Source organism: Lissotriton helveticus, chromosome 1_1 (assembly GCF_964261635.1).
Source record: "Lissotriton helveticus chromosome 1_1, aLisHel1.1, whole genome shotgun sequence".
Classification (NCBI taxonomy): Eukaryota; Metazoa; Chordata; class Amphibia; order Caudata; family Salamandridae; genus Lissotriton; species Lissotriton helveticus.
In genome coordinates this window covers 806,856,010-806,874,826 of record NC_136057.1, presented here as the reverse complement: position 1 = coordinate 806,874,826, position 18,817 = coordinate 806,856,010, and the positions used below count along the sequence as shown (strand labels likewise).

The following is an 18,817-nucleotide window of genomic DNA, read 5'->3' as shown; positions in this document are numbered from 1 at the left end:
CCGCAGACACCGCCTACCGACGTGCAGGGGTACTGGTAAGCAAAATTTTCCGGATCCAGTCTGACGCCTGGGGGTTATTCTAAGATAAGGAATCTAACTAACTAATGTTTTGTTACCAAAGGTAAGTAACTTGTTCATCACTCTATTATAAATTGATTTATTGTCTATAATATGGTTGAATATGCAGTCTTATCTTTGTAAAACCTCTTTGTGGGAATGAAGTAAATCGTGATGTAAAAATGAAACTCCTTCCTGGAAATTAAGGAGCCCCAGGACGCCATATGCCAAAAGACACTCTGCTACATGAAACACAATAAACGAATCAAGATCATGGCTCATTTTGCAGATGGTAAAGGGATATAACATTTTTGTCCAGTAGGTGTTTGGATGCCTATTGCAGGCATAGCCACCTTTACACATTTTCTAACGTTAAAATCACAAACAAATCGTATTGCCAATCCTATTCAAATACTGCTAGTCATTAAAATGCTGAATGCTGGCATTGTATGGTATTGGGTGTGACGCAGACTTATTGTTTTGAGGCAAGGGCAAGGCGTCATACCTTTTTTGCCCCTAGAACATGTAGGATTAAACCTCTGCAGCTCTACCCCTTTCAAGCTACCGGTTTACACTGCCACTGTATGGTTGTGTGGAAGAGGATTGTCTGCGGCAAAGACAAGTTATGTATCCATATGAATATGCTCAAATGGTATATATGGTTCGTTAATGCAAGGCCCTTACTGTTAGGATGACCTCTCTTAGTCAATCCATTGAGCCACACCTTGTATTAGTGACAGCGATCGAATACCAAAAAGCGTACATCCATTTGAACAACGTTAACATTTGTGGCTATTTATGTTAACCCAAAAGGTTCCTTTATCATTTGAAAATAGACACAGAAGCATAGAAGTTTGATTACTGATAGTTTGCTTTCAGAAACCAATTTACCCAGAAATATTTGCAATTTGAAAAAACACCGGGCATAATCCTAGAAATGATTTGTGAATTCCAGTTTTGAATCAGTAAAAATGTAACAGGTTATTTGTTCAAATGAAAATCTGCACAGCAATTTCAAATTCACTTGTAAAATCGCACCTTTTTTCTCCACGCAGAAACCGGATTGGGGTTGTAGAGGAGTTGGTAAACACCCTTAAACATTTAGGTTTGTGGGTGTGCAGAAACTCGCTGGCTGTTCTGTCCTTGAAACTAGCACTTAACACCTGCTTCATTTTCTCACACGAGATCTTTGTGAGTAAATACCTTTATGAATGCAGAACCAACCTCTGTGTTGTAAGTCAGTTGAACATACATTGCCTGCAAAGAACCATGCACATTGACAGTACCTGCACTGTGCTTCACATAGCAATGGCATAAACAGAGCCTGCAGCCCACCAGAGTGGTGGAAGAGTGAACTTAGAGGCATTGGCTCAAGTACATAGATTTCGAATTTGCTGAGTATGCTTTATACTGACTGCCCAAGTACACAGTAAAACAAGCATTGGCAAAGCCAGTAAGTATCAGCCTTGATACCCTGTTGGTTTTTCCTTTACCTCCCCTCTAGATGGACTGGGAATGTGCTCGCATCCATGGCACTCCTCTTTGACAGGGGTTTATTACTAGCATGTAAAAAAAGGCATTCAAATATCCATCCTCAGCAGCCATTATTGAAAATGGAAAACAAATGTGTTACAAGATGCCTGCTCTGCATGCATGTGGATACTTACATAAGGTTGAATCTTTTTGGAGTGGTCAAAGAAATATTTTAAAAAGGCCACCCAGAGAAAGCACAGTGGGTGTGAATGGTGAGCAAGTGAGCTGAAGTGGAAAGCAAATGCTGTGTAGAGTGGTGGGAAAAAGGAGATTAAAGTCATGGGGATCTGGTGGATAAGGAGTTTGTGACCGCAAAAACTTTTAGTACAAGTGGCCCAATGAGTGTTAAATTGGATCACAGTCACCCTTGCGGGTCTGCATAGCTCTTCTGTCATGCCTCAAGACTTAAACTGGATCACAATCATCCTTGCTGGTCTGCATAGCCCTTCTGCCATGCCCCCGAGACTTGCGTTCCAGCACAGTGTCGGGAGCTCAAACTCCTTTTGCCCTGTCGCCCTAAACTTTTGCGTTGCATATTACCCCATCTCTGATCCTGCTTATTCCACCTCCATCCTCCACGCATCCATTACCGCGGCCCTGACAGATGGAAGCACGCAGAGGTCAGACTTCTCTGCATCTCTGTGCTTCCCTTCCCCACTAAAGTCCTTGAGAAGGCCATCAACTGCTAATTCGTCGAACATCTGGAGAGAACCTCCCAATCGGTTTCCATGCCAGCCTGAGTATTGAGACCTTCCTGATCGCTGCCACCGACAACATCAGAACCCTTCTTGACTGGGGGGGAATAGCGTCCTTGATCCTACTCTACCTCGCAGCAGCGTTTGACACCCTATCCCACTACACACTCATCAAGAGATTCCACCACATCGGGTTCCAGGGCGATGCCCTCAAATGGACCTCATCCTTTCTCACAGGATAAACCCAGAGATTTTGCCTATCCCCCCGTCACTTCGGGACCCAAGAATACCATCTGCGGGGTCCCTCAAAGATCATCCCTCAGCCTCACCCTATTCAGCACTTGCATGATGCCCCTGGCCAACATCGGTAGAACCATGGCCTCAACATCATATCCTATGCAGACAACATCCAGCTCATCCTCTCATCCTCAGAAGAACCCTCCACCACTAGGACCAACTTCCACAACTGCATGACGAATGTAGCCAACTGGATGAAGACCAACTGCCGGAAGTTCAACACGGACCAGATGGAAGTGCTGATTTTTGAGATTACCTCTCTGATAATGACACCTAGTGGTCCTCTGAATTGACAGGCCCTGCACACAACCTTGGCATCATCCTGAACAGCACACTCACCATGAAGTGCCAGATCAATGCAGTCCTCTGCCTACTTCCTCACCCTTCATGTGCTCTGAAAGATCTTCAGATGGCTCCATGTCAGCACTAGGTTTATGCTAGTGAATTGCCTGCATCGAAAGTTGCTACGCAGAGGAAAGCTGCTAAATGTGGCTATTAAAAACACCTTCTTCTCGTGAAGTTTTATTCTTTTCACACTGGACAACTCACTGTGTAGCTTGACTTTGTGACTAATTGCAAAAGGTGGACCAGGTGTCCTTAAGCGCACTCGTTTTGAAAAAGGAGTTGTAGGAATGCACGTTGTCACTGTACTTAGTTAAACAACCTCATTTCTATATTTTCATTATAGTATGTATATTAATAACTGCAAACCTACCGGTATGTTTTGTCAGCTTAATGTTGATAGTTTGAGTGGACATTAATTTGTTAATTTTATAAGCTAAAAAGGCTTTTCGGACGAAGCGAGGCACGGACTGGCCACTCAATTCTGTTTTTGAAAGTGGTTAGCTATGAATGTTGCAACATTTGTTTAATACCTGTTTAGCAGAGATGTTTTTATTTTCTTCTAGGCTCTCACAAATGAAATTAACTGTAAAGTATGGCAAAATGTTTCGATTTTTAAAAGTGCTGTTTTCTGATTAATTATTAGTAAGAATGCTATTGTGCATATGAATGGACAGTTAGAGATGTCCCACTGTTGAACACTGCTAAGATTGTTTCTATCAACTCTTACCTTTTTTCTGGACTACATGATTTTTGAGAAATTGGCCACTTTGGGACCTATTAACAAATTGCATTTTGGAGTATGTTTAGTAATACTACAGTAGTACTACTAACATACTTCTTTCTATATTCTGTTACAAATGTTTCTTCTTCTGTTCTCACAAACCCAAATCTGATGACATGCATGTTTTATTGCGTTTCAGAGAATTTTTTACATTATTAAAAGTTGTGCAATCAGTTGCATGACTTGCATGGTTTGTGCTCATATTGCCTCAAAATATGCTTGGACACAGTTTGCGACCAACATAAGATTACACAGGAAAATCCTTTGGAAGGGGAAGGATTGCATAGTATATGAATGTCACATGAACCAAGAAACTGGTGCACCCGAGAAAAGCATTTGGATCCATGTCTTATGCCTTTGGATAAAATCTTCTGGGTATAATGTTCAGGGGTGTGGAATTTATTAAAATATCTACTTGTCCATGGGACAGGTTGCTTCATAAATCTACTTGTCCTGTAACAAAATCCACTTGTCCCTTGGGTGCCATGTAGTGCGGTGACAAAGTATGGCAGCAATCTCATTATATAAGAGCTGTTATATAGCCTCTCTGATTATGCTAGGGCTCATACCATAGTAGTGTTTGAATACTAGCAATCCCTTTATGTTGCCATGTGTCGGCAGATCTACATACCGGGACTGAAGGTAGTGGTAAGCAAAAGTTCCAGGGTTGAAATGCCCTTTTGAGTCTGTGCAAATCTACTAACTTGCATGTTTAAGGGTTTTCAACAACTCTTCTCTAATCTTTTCCCATACTGAGAAATGTTGGAAATGTACTCTTGATAATGGCAGACGTACACCTTCTTCCAGAGTTGGGAAAAAAGTGGTTGGAGGGAAAATGAACTTGCAAACACTCAGGTTTTTGCATGAGCAAATCTACACATGCGTATTTGCTCATGCTAAAATGCAGTTCACAAATATTTTATAGGAGTACAATTTCTTGCCCTACTTCTGTAAATTCACAAAAGCCATATAGCTGCACTCTCCCTCACTGTGAGTGATCGCATTCTGCTCTTTCACAAGGAGCATATCGGCACACAAAGTAGTTGTGTTCGGTGCCAATAACTAATGTGGTAGTGTGTGCTTTATTGAGACAAAAAACTATTTTTGCTTTTGCCAATGTTTGTTATAATGGTGAGGGTCCGGCAGCTCTCGCATCAATAAGGTTTTCCAAAAACGATGCCAAAACAAGTCGCGCATTGCCAAAACTAAAAAGCTGACCACCAATTTCAGACCAACTGGATTTGCTAAAGCTTGTTTATTTTTATGTTTCCATTAATCTTATTGAAACTGGTTACAGTGATTTTCAGATATGAATATTTTTGAGAAATAGTAGCATTTTACTAAATGATGCAGCAATGAAATGGAACCTGAAATTTTACGGTAGTTTGGCAAAATGTTTTTTTCGCCTACTTTAATTTTTTAGGAAAATTTTATATTAAAAGCAAATAATCATTAATCTTGCTTTCAAGCTTCTGCAAATATTTGCATCTAATCAAAGAGCATTCTGGGACCATTCTGCATAGCCTCATATAGCTAAACTTTGAAACCGTGTGTACACATTTTTATACTGGAACCCCTGTCAGTAATGCAGTCAGAATTTACATTTACTGAGAGTGCTCACCCTAATAATAAAGGCTTTAAATTAATGAACCATAAATACAAGTTTGACAGCATTAACATATGCACACAAATATTAACTTAACTGCAGACAGTGCCCTTCCCTGACCCTTAATGTGGCTCTGCAAACTGGCAGCCAAAGGGTGTGTGCTGCAGGGGGTTGGGCCTACTTGTCCCAAGGACAAAATACACATTAAAACTTGTTGCCCTTGACCCCAAACAATATGTCCTGGGCGTCGGGCTATAGGAATTCCACATCCCTGAATGTTACAGTTTTTTAGCTTCCCCACTGCATGTCATGAAAGTAGTCAGCATCGTGAGATGAAATATGTGTCCTCAGCCGGCATTTCTTTTAAAATTTGTTTCATGCTGAGTTTGCGCTCTTCATCGCTGAGAAGGAGTTTGGGGGCATTATGGCTATGGCCTCTGGGAAGACCCCGGTTCCCATTGGCTTCTCACTTAAATTCTTTAAGAAGTAAGCCTGCCAGAAAGTTGTGCTTCCTACTGCCTGATCTCCTTAATTAACATTGAATCCAAAATACTTACTGACATTCTAGCACGGAGACTGAACAAAACTGTACGATTAGTGATACACGAGGACCAAAACATGGCAAACACGAGTACACACCACTGCCTCCGGCAGTTGGGCATGATCCTTTCCAGAGGAAAAAAACTGAGTGGTCCCATGGCCTTACTTTCCCTAGATTTAGAAAAGGCTTTTACAGGGTAGATTCATGCATCAGGTGTTAGCGAAAAAGAATTTTGAGCCCTGTTTTACTTGCTTTATAGACACGCTGTATGCCTCACGGTAGGCGCAAGTGAGGGTCAATGGCACTTTATCAGCCCCTTTTCTGATAGAACGAGGTTCCAGGCAAGGCTGCCACTTTTCAAACTTACTATAGAACCAGTGGCACAATGTATCCACAGAGATGTGCAGATAACTGGACTGATCTGGAGCAATGGCCATGAAGGTAGAATATCCTGATATGCAGATGACATGCTCTTTTTATATTCTGAACCCAGACACCTTACTTTCTGAGGTTAATGTAGATCCTCTATATTTACGGTGACGCCTCAGGACTCCAAATGAACTGGTCAAAGTTTACTTAATTTCTTATCAAGGGATATATACCGTCCAGGCTAGTTGCCCCACAACTACAAGTAGCAAGTGACCACTTATGGTATTTAGTTATGAAGATAGCCATTTCCAAATAGAAATTAAGAGCTGAATATTGCCCCTCTAATAGCTAATATGAAACATGAGTTCCGGTCCTGGGCGCGCTTGCACCTTTTGTTGATGGGACAGGACAGGGAGCTCTAGTTAAAATGATAAGTCTCCCACTCTATACTTTTTAAGATTACCCACACATAGTTCCTTTTTTTTTGTTGTTGATTTTTTTTTATTTTTACAAAAGTCCATTCTGTGATCTACTGCTTGTTTATGGGCAGGGACGGTCCCACGAGTTTCATTTGCGAAATGTTGCCGATCTCAATATGATGCCGGAGAGGGCTGGGCGGATCTAAAACTCTATTACTGGGCCTCACAGATGCTTCCAATCAGTGACTGGATACAAGGTGACAGAAATGATTGCGTCCTGTATCAATGATTAGAACTCGCCCGTATTGAGCAGCATGGTTTATTTCACATGCTGTACAGAGTCCCAATTCCATATTCTCTCCCCTCGGTGTTGTCCCTCCCCCAATTGTTTAGCAGTACAGCATTGAAATACATTTGATGTCATAGTATCCCCACGGCAGCCACGCCTTTGGGGCCAGGAGTCTGGCTCCTGCATGGACCTTTCAGGGTTTGCACAGGGGGACCTAATTGGGATCTCGACACTGGGGGATTTATGGTCTCACAACCACATAAAATCCTTTGCAGTCCTGAAGGCGGAAATTCTCACTAGAAACGCCCATTTTTTTTCAATACCTACATATGAGACATGCATTAGCTTTTCACAGTGACAGAGTGGCGGCGATTCAAGATAGCAACACACTAGAAGACAAGTTGTTGTACAAGTGGGTTAAGAAAGAAGGGTACCTCGTGAGTCTATCGAACCTTGGTGATTAATGCCCCAGACCCTTTTCATTGCTCCATAGTAAGTGGGAATCAGATGTGGGTAAGCTGGATGAGGATGACTGGATGGGAGGCCATGATGGCCTTGCGGTATCCTGTGGTGTCATCACATCTACGCCTCATCCAATTTAAATGATTGCATCAGAACTATAACTTAGTGAAGTTCCTCTGGCACATGGGGTGGGCAAAAAACAGATTTTGTCTTTGTGATCTGGACATGTCCATGTGTAGTGAGATACTTGGGTACTCTATGTTCTACACTTGGCATGATGAGAAACCTCTACATTAACATAGTGGACAATGGGTATGGATGTTTGTGCAAAGGGAGAGGAATTGGGTGGATTTTTGTGCAAAGGGAGAGGAATTGGTGTACAAGGTGCGTGCTGCCAGTGAGAAACACAAGAAAAGGTGTGACTGTTGATGGACATTTTTGCAATCTTGAAGTGTCTTTCCCCCATAATGTGAGCCTGATTCTACCATGCATACAACTAATGTATGAGGCTATCTCGATGATTTAGAGCATTGGCTGTTTTTTTTGTTTGGTACTACTGACAAACTTCTAACATTTCTTTATTTTTTATTATTTTCGCTTGGTGCTACACTGTGACCTCCTTTTGCCAAATCTAATGTAGTGTTCCATCCTGCTGCAGATACCACCATTTGTTGCTTTCTTCTTTTCCCAAGTTTAAAGCAGTGGTTCTACAGAGTTAAACATGTATTGCCACCACCATAAACAAAATACTTGTTCTTATTCTTGTTTTTAGATGTATTCATATCAAATGGCTGCAACTCAGCCATCAGAAGGAACCACTCATCACTTGGGATTAGGTCTTCAGACATATCCTTTAAACCTCTCCTTCCTCTCTTCTAGGCGGACTATGACGAAAGCAACATTTTCACAGTATAAAACGCCCACCTAGCCTGTATAAGAAGATGGGACAGATATATAGATGATGTTTTTCTGGTTTGGACAGAACAAGATCTACAGGATTTCTGTACATGGCTTTACACGCTATCTACTGACATACAATTCTCTATGGATTTCAGACACACAATCATTCCTTTCTTGGACCTGTGGGTTAAGGTTTAGGATGAAAATATGTATGTCGCACTATACAGAAAACCTACAGAGAGGAACTCACTGCTCCATTATTCCAGTAGACATCCAGTGAGCCTTAGAGATAGTTTGCCCTCTGGGTAGTTCCTGCGTATTAGACGGAACTGCACCAAGAGATCAGACTATTTCATGGAGTCCGACCTACTCATCAGGACAAGATCTATTTATTGGGGATCTGACCTACTGGAAAATGGACGCTACTAACATGAACTATAAGAATTAGGCTACCGCACATAGCATATGCACCTTACTAGAGAATTGGCAACCGGGCAAAATACACGCTCCTGAAAGGTGAGGGCTACAGAGCTGGAGTACTAAAGGGATAGAACTCTGGGGACATTGTTTGCATGGGTCGGCCACTGAAAAAAGTATGTCTTCTTGGGCATTACCTGAAACTACGCTACCTTTCTTGAACTTTGACAGAAGGGTCTGCTGTAACGTTTCATGTAAAAACCCTTTTAACTGGTCATGAAAGTAATTGGAGTTTTAGTGGTTTAGTATCATGGTTTTTATTATTTTATTTGTTATGCAATGATTTTAATTAACTTATGCAAATAAAAATAAATTGGAATTGAGTGAGCGTGGTTATCCCAGACGTCTCGTCAGACAGGCAAGGAAACAAGCCTGGTATAACCACTTCTAGAACCACAACAAAGATAATAACTGCAAACACATTTTATGCGTGAGCACCTTTAACCCAGCTTGAAATAAAATCAAAGAGATTGTCAGGAAACACTGGGAATTAGTGGAAGAACATCTCACTGCTAAGGAGGGACCTGTGTTTGCCTTCAAGAGGGATAGTAACCTTAAAGATGCCGTTGTTATGGCCACCCACCCGCTACCACCGTGAGTTAGGAGGGAGTGCAGTTGCACTGTGGCGCTGGGTGTGTGGTCTCCAGTTGAACTGTGATCTGTAAGCATGGAGATCTAAAATAATATATAAGTCACTCACCCATAACACTGTTGAGTGACCAAAGGGGAGACTATTGTTTGCCATACTGCGAAAAAGAAGTCTGGGGAGTTAGCATTTGGGCCATATACATATACAGTCGTGACCCACTGAACAGGATGATGGGAAAGTGCTGCTGGGTCGCTGGCCGTGCATTGCCCCAATGCTTGCCCCAAAGCAAAGGCAGACCTCACAGAAGGTCAGGTTCGTAGGTAGCCTGTGCCAATCACCAGGCCAGGCCACGTGGCAGCATATTACAGGTGGTGGCCCCGCTGCACCACAGGTCCTCGGGGGGTCGGGGGAGGGGGGGGAACGAGCAGATCACCGTGCTGAGGAGCGTCAGCAGACCCCACACAACACTGTTCCCTCAAATGGTGTGCAGGGTGGTCATACAGCAACAGCCAGGTAGGAGCAGGCCTCGCTCCTGCCAGCAATTGTCAGCAGCAAAGAGGGAGCGGCTTTAAGGTATCCGCTCCTCTGAGGATCATATCCGGAAAGATGCTGCTGCTCCACTCCTGTGCAAATCGGGCTCGGGTCCGGTGCGCAGTGTCGGGTCTACACACGGCTGCACCAACAGTGAATTCGCGGAGCAGGTCAGTGTCACTGCCCATATTGCCACCGAGGGCTGCTCACCAGCAATACTCCCAGTTGATGGCGACACACAGCACGGCAACCCTGGAATTCCGGATCGAGACTTTTGTAAAACTGCTCGGCAGCCACCTTAGTTAATAGTCACCCTCCAGGCTGGCTGTCCATTGAGTCCCGGGCTGGTTGGTCCAGTGACACGCTGCCGCAAACTCTGTCCTGGCGCCTGCTACAACCCAGATCGCTCACTCCTCTCCGACTTACTCGGGCCCGGTATTGAATTTGGGGTAGGGGAGGGTAAAAATGGCTAATAGCAGTGCATGCGGCTGCCTCCGCGAGGCCAGTGTAGCCGGCCTGTAGCACCCAGCACGACGCTGCAAGCGCCAATGTAATTGAATTTGCGAAGCCGCGCGCAAGACACTGCCGGCTGCCACTTTCCTCCACAAACTTCCCAGACCCGCTCTGGCAGCAGGATGTGACGTCCCTCTGCTGCACCGACCAGAAGCATACAACCTGATTGGGCCGGATGCTCCGCTGGGATTCACAGCCATACATTGTAGCAGTGTGAGTGTGTACCTTCACCCTGCTAGCAGCCTTAACTGCAAGCCTGCGAGACCAGTGGGTGCGGGGCACGGCGCGGTACCACACAATTTTAACAGCCAGGCAGCACTTTAGTAACAGCTGAGAGACAGAATGCATAATGCGTGACAATGCATTTCAATGCGCCAATGCAGAGTACACACTGAAATGCGTTAGTCTAATGCCTGATGCATGATACTTGGCAGGACTGCTCCTAGAACGACACTAAACTCCTAGTGGGGGTTAGCACCACTGCTAGGCCACTCTTGCGGGCACTGTTTGGAATGGAAGTATTGCATTAACACCAACGTTTTTGTGCTTGTGAATGGGAATTTTATGCTGGTTTCCATCACAAATTGCAACGCTAGCAATGTAATCTATGCAATACTGTACTCCTCTTACAGTGCCAGAGCAGGGATCAAATGTGGAGTTGCTGGAGCCCCTCTTGTGGAACATTTTCAACAAGCACAGCACACACTCAGACATAACTTGGCAAGTTATTGAACATGTTACTTTGGGTCCCGTGGTGGTGTTATTGACATTGCAGTATAGAAGTGAACTTTCATTGAACCTGCGAAGTCCAATGTTCCGCATTTACAATGTGTTTATAATTAATGTATGATATGTTTTGTTCAAACTATCACAGAGACCAGGTATATTATGTAGTAACCTCCAACGCACTATGCCTACTGATACATCCTGTCCGTTACCTTAGACCTAATTTCACAAAATATCGACAATTTCTTTTTTTTTAATATATATATTTATTGAGTTTTTTACACTTCCAACATAAGACAAATAACATGTATTCTTCATCGCATTTGTACATACAGGGGTGACAGCCCATGTGGCTTAGCTGTTATTTGTATAGATTTCACGTAGAGCACATGAGCTTGAGCGTCCCTGTATCTTTACAGTCCCACATAAAACATATAACATATATTACTTGGCGCTTTGTGTTAGGGGTACCCGTCAGGCAGGTCGCAGTGAGACAAAGTCTATGCATGACTGGTCCCCTATTTAGCTATCTACTCTGACCGTAAAAGAAAGAGGGGGGAGAGAGATAGGAGTTTAGGGGGTGGTGTCCTGCTCTAGTGTTTAGTGCTGGGGTGTGGTCTTTTGGCTGTTACTGGCTGGCGTTCTCATGGGGGCTCGTACGGTACTAGGAACTTGTCCAAGGATGACCTCATACCTCTGTTGGGATCCATGGTGTATTTCGTAAGGCTGTAATGTCGGTACCTCTCAGATATGTAACCCAGTTGAGCCACCACTGAAGGTGGCTTTGGAGGTGTCTATCACTTGGTGAGTACTATCTTGTCTGCCGCCGTTTGCAGGAGATCTAGGAGGTTTCCGTTATGTTGCGTGTCAATATCCGATGTTATAAATGCGGTGGTGAGTGAGGCAAACTCTTCCTTAAGTGTGCAGCCTAAGGCTCTGTTTATGAAGCTAAATATGTTTTTCCAAAATGTTTTGACCTTTGTGCAGTGGAAGATGAGGTGTGCGAGGTCCCCTTGTTCTCTGTCCCATTTTTCCTTAGCCCTAGGGCCGCAAGGCAGGCCGGTGTCCAGTAGGTCTTGTGCAGAAGCCACAATTTTGTCTGAGCTAACACCGGGGAGATCATGTTCTTTGATGGGGACAGCCAGAGGGTGTTTCTCTCCTGCTCGCTAGGTGTGGTGTCTAGGTGTGATTCCCAGTAGCTAATTGTCTTATCGTTGAGTTTGGAGAAGCTGGAGCGGAGAAGTTTGTATATGTGGGATACCTGGTGGCCCACTTTGTTTAGGTTCTCCATATATTGGATGATTGAGGGTTTGTGTCTTGCTATTTTAGATTTTGTTAGGGCTGTTCTTATTTTGAGGAAGTTGTAAAGTTCTATATCTGGTAGGTTATGTCGTAATTGTAGCATGTTGAAGGTGTGGGGGCTTCCCCCTTCTTCCAGCTGGGCTGGGTATGACATCCCTAGTCTTTTCCAGGATTCTATGGCTAGGGGTATCAATCTATATATGTTTTCTTAGAGTTTGCCAATAGTGATTCTCAGTTAGAGTTTCTAATACTGTGTTCCAGTTTTTGATCTACCTTAAGCAGGGCGTGTCTAGCGTTTTTAAGTATTAGGCTATTTTTTGTGCCTGTTTGTTTGTGGTGAGAAGTGTTATTGGGTCGATATTGTTTAGTTGGCTTTCTCATCCCTGAGCCAGACCGGCTTATAGTCTTGGTTAGGCAGGATCCAGTACATTCCCTGTCTCGCTATAAATGCAGTCTGAAATATTCTGAAATCTGCCAGGTTTAGGCCTCCTAGTTTCTTTTCTAGTCTTAGTTTTTTCAGGCTTATCCTTGTTTTTTTGTCTTGCCATAGGAACTTGTTTAACATTTTGTCCGGTTTACAGAAGAAATCGTCTGTGAGTGTAAGGGGGAGCATTCCCGCCGGGGTGATCATAATCTTTATTGCGTCTATCCTCCCCCACCATGTTATGAATTTGGGAAACCAGGATTCCAGGAGCCTTTTTATCTTTTCAAAGGTTAGTTTCTCGTTTTGGTCGAGTGTGAATTGGAGGTTTTTGCCGAATTGGATCCCTAGATATTTGATGAACCCGGGTTGCCAGGCTAATCCTGAGTTGTCTATTACACCTCTGGTGGTGTGGATGTTAAGTGGCATACATTCCGATTTGTCTCTGTTTAGTTTGTAGCCAGCGTGGGTTGAGTATTTATCTATGGTGTTCGTGAGGGCAGTAATAGAAGGTTTAGGGTTTTCTGTTATTATGAGTATATCATCCGCATAGGCTGCAAGTTTGGCTTTGGTCTCATTTACGGTGACTCCCATTATATCTCTATTGGCAACAATATCTCTAAGGGGTTTCAGCGCCAGTAAGAACAGCGAGGGTGACAGGGGGCTGAAGGGTGAATTGGTCTGAGACTGCCCCATTGATAGCTATCTGCGCGCTAGGGTTTGCGTACAGTGCCATCACCTTCCTCATATACTTGTCTCCCAGATTGTACGCACGCAAGCACTGTTCAAGGAAGTGCCAGGATACTCTGTCGAACGTTTACTCTGCGTCTAGTGTAATTGCCACCGCCGACTTGTCAAACTTGGTGTTCAAGGACATGGCATAGGAGTCTTGTGTTATCGTGAGATATACGTGTCTCCATGAAGCCTACTTGAGAGTTGCTCATTAGTTGAGGGAGGACTGTGTTGAGCCTTACTGCTAGGATTTTGGCATATATTTTGCAGTCTATGTTGATAAGTGAGATGGGTCTGTAGTTTTGGGGTCGTTGGGTGTTCTTGCCTTCTTTGGGGATAACTATTATGCTTGCTTCCGTAATGGATTTTGACACCACTCCCTCTCCTTCGCAGTGGTTAAAGACGTTTTTCATAGTTGGGAGCATTTGTGTTTGGATTTTTTTATAGAAGGAAGCCGTGTATCCATCTGGCCCCGGCACCTTGTTGTCTTTAAGAGATTTAATTGCCACCTCAAGTTCGGCAGCGCTAATCTCCCGCCCTAGTTTCCTTGCTTCCTCGCTCTCTATCTTGGGAAGATTTAGTCTGTTCAGGTATTCAATGCAACCATCCTGGTCCAGTGTTTCGTCCCTTTTGTAGAGCTCCTGGTAGAACTCACCTAACGTGCGTAGTATGTCCTTGTGCTGAGTGTGCATGTTGTTGTGTGAGTCAGTGATGGATGAGACCGTGTGTTGTCTTTGTTTGTGTTTCAGGTATGATGCAAAGATTTTCCCTGCTTTATTTGTCTCGCATAGGTTAATCTGTTTGTATCTGTTTCTCCACAGGCCAGCCCGTTCGCTCAGGATTTTGTTGAATTCGTACTTTTTTTTCCATCAGCTCACTTAGGGTGTTGTGGTTCCTGGTGTCATTGATGTGGTGTGTTTCTAGGCTTTTGATGTCTTTTTCTAGTTGGTCTAGATGTGCCTTGGCTTTCTTATTCCGTACTGCTTTGATATCTATTGGTGTCCCTCGGTTGCTTTAAGCGTGTCCCACAGGGTCTTGGGGTCCATGCCTGGTGTGTCGTTGTCTCTAATGTAGTCAATAATGGCTTGCTCTATTTTGGTCTTGTCTTCTTGATTTTTCATGACATCATTGTTAAGCCTCCACCTTCGGGTGGGGTTATCGTTGTGTCGCCCCGCTAATTGTAGGGTGATGCATGAGTGATCTGAGATTGTTCTAGCCGCTATTTTCGAATGTTCAATTAAGTGTGTATGTGAGCCCGAGATTAGGATGTAATCTATTCTACTGTAGGATTTGTGCGGGTTGGAGTAAAAGGTGTAATCTCTGGTGTCGGGGTGTTGTAGTCGCCATGGGTCCTTCAGGTTGAATCTAGTGCATATGTTCTTTAGAATGCTGTGTGAGGCCGGTGAGAGTTCGTGGGTCTGTGATTGTATGTCCAGGGTGTAGTCTAGTGCAAGGTTAAAGTCCCCTGCTAACACTGTCATGTCATTTTGGTTGCTAGTTACCAGTCTCCTCGAGACTTCCTCCCAGTATACGGTGTCATCTGTATTTGGGGCGTATGTGTTCACTACCAGGAAGGTTTTGTCCCCTCTTTTCAGTTGTGTTATTAGTAGCCTCCCTGCCTCGTCATGATGCTGATCTTCAATGGTAATCTTTGAGTTTTTATTTATCAGCGGGATCACTTCTCACTTCTTCCCTATCGCCAGTGAGCAGGCTATCTGACCTATCCATCTTGCCCTGACTCTTGCTGAGTCCTCCAGGGATAGCTAGGCTTCTTGTAACAGTATGACGTCCCCTTTGGTCTTAGCTAGGTAGTCTAGGATCTTTCCTCTTGACCGGGTGGTTGAGACCCTTAACATTGAGGGAGACTATCTTCAGGTTTGCCAGCTGGGCATGATTGTTATTCTGTGTCATGGCTTATAGAGTGTGGGCTTCGCGTTTCTACTCCCTCTCCTCCTTATGGGCCCTTAAACTAAACCGGAATGCGGATAATTATTAAAAGCAGCAAAATATAAAACCAGAATGTGTTGCCTGGGAGACAATGTGATGTGGCTAAAGTTTGCACCAACTCGCAGAGCTTTTACAAGGACGAAGTATAGACCGTGCTTGAAATGGAAAAATAGAAGGGCACCTGTTTCTGAGAAGTGCCGGTACTCTCCAGTTAAACGTATTACACCACTCTTGAAAAGTGCCGGTACTTTCCCTCTCAAAATAAAAAAAAGTGCCAATACTCAGTATCGACCCATTTAAAGCACTGAGAATGTGTACATAATCCCTGCAGAGGTGCATGGTAGGATAAAATAAGAGAGGCGGTGACGCCTGTGTTGGAATAAATATAATATAAAATAAAGTTTTAAGCAAAACCATGCATTTTATGTGTGTAGTTTGGATAATGCTGACATTATGTGTAATAAATGGATAATCTATTGGCTTTTAAATATGTTCTAAACGGGTCATACAAGCAATGCTGCACACACAGAGTTGCCTACGGAAACGACCGAACGTCGACAACTATAGATAAAAAAAACAGCCCTGGCAAATGTCACTGCCAAATTTCATTCTGAAATATGACTTCGATAACTGACCCTTATGGTGGTGGCCGAGCAGATGAGCTCTGGGTCAAACTAGTAACAAAGTATCATTGCCCACTACAGTGGATCATCAATTAGTAACCAAAGCTCTTGAGGGGCTGAGCTGTTGATGCCAGATCGTCGTGAGCCATTTAAAGGTGGAGCTTTTCCTATGAGGATGAGTACGTAAAGAATATGAAAGGGAATAAGGAACTTTAAATGGAGTCCACCTGGAAAGTCATAGATTGTACGGGTTTTCAGTTAAATATGGTTATCTCTATTACGGCCTAGTTATATGCCTATTGTAACTCACCTAAAATTATATATTTTTTGCTTCCTACTCACTGCAACTATTTTGCCCTCCTCGTTCAGTATTACACCTTTTTGTATTTTAGACATTTTGCAACTCCAGATCAGTCACATTTTAGGTCGAGCGTAGTGCAGCGCGCATGCGCAGCTCTAGGAGTAGGCTTTTTTGAATTACTTCAGACTTTATAGAAACTCGTATGTGTGTTGTTCGATTTTCCACACATGCCATTGGCCTTTGCGTGTGGCCTTCAAAAATGAAAGCACACAATTGGACAAAGGCGGCTGCATGTCCCACCTTTTCTGAAAATGTTTACTCCCACAGCATTTAGCTGTTGGGAGCGAGCAGCGGCGTGCAGTGTGCCATCTGTTGTGGATCTTGTTTAATTCCAAGACCTTGCAGCTTTCCTTACAAGGCACGTCCCCTCCACCCCGGCCAAGGGACAGACCCCACTGCCACAACAGTGCGCGCTTCTTTTCCAGCACTCAGATTCATGACAATAAGATACTACCAAGGGACAGACCTCACCACCGCAAGAGTGCGCGCTTTGTTTTCCAGCACTCACATTTCATCTATGTCAGCACTCTCTTCCTGCACCGTTATCTTTGTATTAGTATGTTATTGTCAAGACATTTGCTGTACTCTGTAGTTGGCCTCTATAGTCGCCTCTTTTTCGGTACCATCCTAAAAATTGACCACACCTTTTAACATTAGCGTTTTTTCATCTCCGTGGTGCGCGCTTACTTTTACACCTCTGCACAGCTGTGGTGCGTGCTACCTTTGACATCTCTGCATAGTGCACAGCTGTGGTGTATGATTCCTTTCCCCACATTGCTTTTGGTGCTCACTTGATCCAGGGGCGTAACCAGACCATTGCTGCCAGTGTCTGCCAATGCGCACATGAGCACTTAATTACTAGCACTTGCTTTTTGTGCGTGCTTGCTGGCAACGGCTGCTAAATAATGCGTCTGCTTAACTGTGGTGGGTGCTACCTTTCACATTTCTGAACAGTGTACAGCTGTGGTGCGTACTTCCTTTCCCCCATTGCACAGTACACAGGTTAAAAATGAACTGCACCTTTTAACATTTGCGTTTTTTCATCACTGTGGTGCGTGCTTTCTTTCACACTTATGCGCAGCTGTAGTGCTTGCTACCTTTGACATCTCTGCACAGTACACAGCTGTGGCGCATGCTTCCTTCCACCCTTTGACCAGTACACAACTTAAAAATGGACTACACCTTTTAACATTTGCTTTTTTTCATCACCGTGGTGCGTGCTTCATTTCACATCTCTGCGCAGCTGTGGTGTGTGCTACCTTTGACATCTCTGCACAGTGCACAGCTGTGGTACGTGCATCCTTTCCTCCCATTGCACAGTACACAGCTGTGGTGAGCGCTTACTTTCACCCCACTGCACAGTAGTGGCGCATGCTTCCTTTCACAACACTGCACATTGGAGATATGTGGTGTGTGCCTCCTTTCACCCCAGTGCACAGCTGTGGTGCGTTCTTCCTTTCACCTTATTGCATATTGCACAGTTATGGTTCCTTCCCACCTTTACAGTTATCTATTATTTTGTTTAAAAGGTTAATTCCTGGCATCGTGCTGCAGTGTGTCTTCTCCCTCTGTAGCACACCATTCCCAAATATGACAAACACTAAACAATGTGCCTTTTTCCTCCCTCGCAGGGTATCGGAGCCGGTGCCAAACACAGCAGAGACCTCTTCTCTTACATGTCTGGACAGAGCCACGAGAGACAAAAGATGGGGTAGCTGGTGACAGCACAGCAACTCTTGCCCGGAAAGATAGTGGTTGATCATTGCCATTTGGGTGTATGACTTTTCTCGGTAGGATATCAGCTATTGACAGGAAGGTGGCTAATTAGCGCCTGCTGTAACACCGCTACCCTCTGGTCTTAGCAAATGCAGCTAGGTGGCGAAAGCTTGAAAGCGGTCACTTCCTTCCATGATGCCACCGCAGTTAAAAGAGCTTAGCTTTGTCTCCTGTGAAGTCGCTGCAGTAAGCATTGGGGTTTCCGATCTACTGCTCACGTTGATGGCTTCCATTGAAACACAGGTTACTTTACATTAAAAAATGTTATCCCTTGAATAATCGGAAGGAACAAACGGATTCCATACCCTTTGGTCAGCTTCTGAAATCACAGGACGCACCTACACGAGCACATACCTCTGAAAACAAATGCAGTGATAAAACTATAAAGAAGCAGAACATGGTGTGAAGTCGATTACAAATCCTATATGAAGTTTTAAAGGAAGGCTTTTCTGCTGATTGAAATGTGGCAGCAGTAAACTGTAAAGCATTCACTGTAGACCTGATTGTTTTGGGGAAGTAGTTGAC

General features: G+C 43.9%; 1 protein-coding gene across 2 annotated transcripts in view; it reads left to right on the top strand.

Moving 5' to 3' along the window:
- The window catches only part of ZNF277 (zinc finger protein 277), a 716,997-nt gene that overhangs the window by 77,417 nt on the left and 620,763 nt on the right, over nt 1–18,817 (top strand). The gene's annotated exons all lie outside the window — the stretch shown is intronic.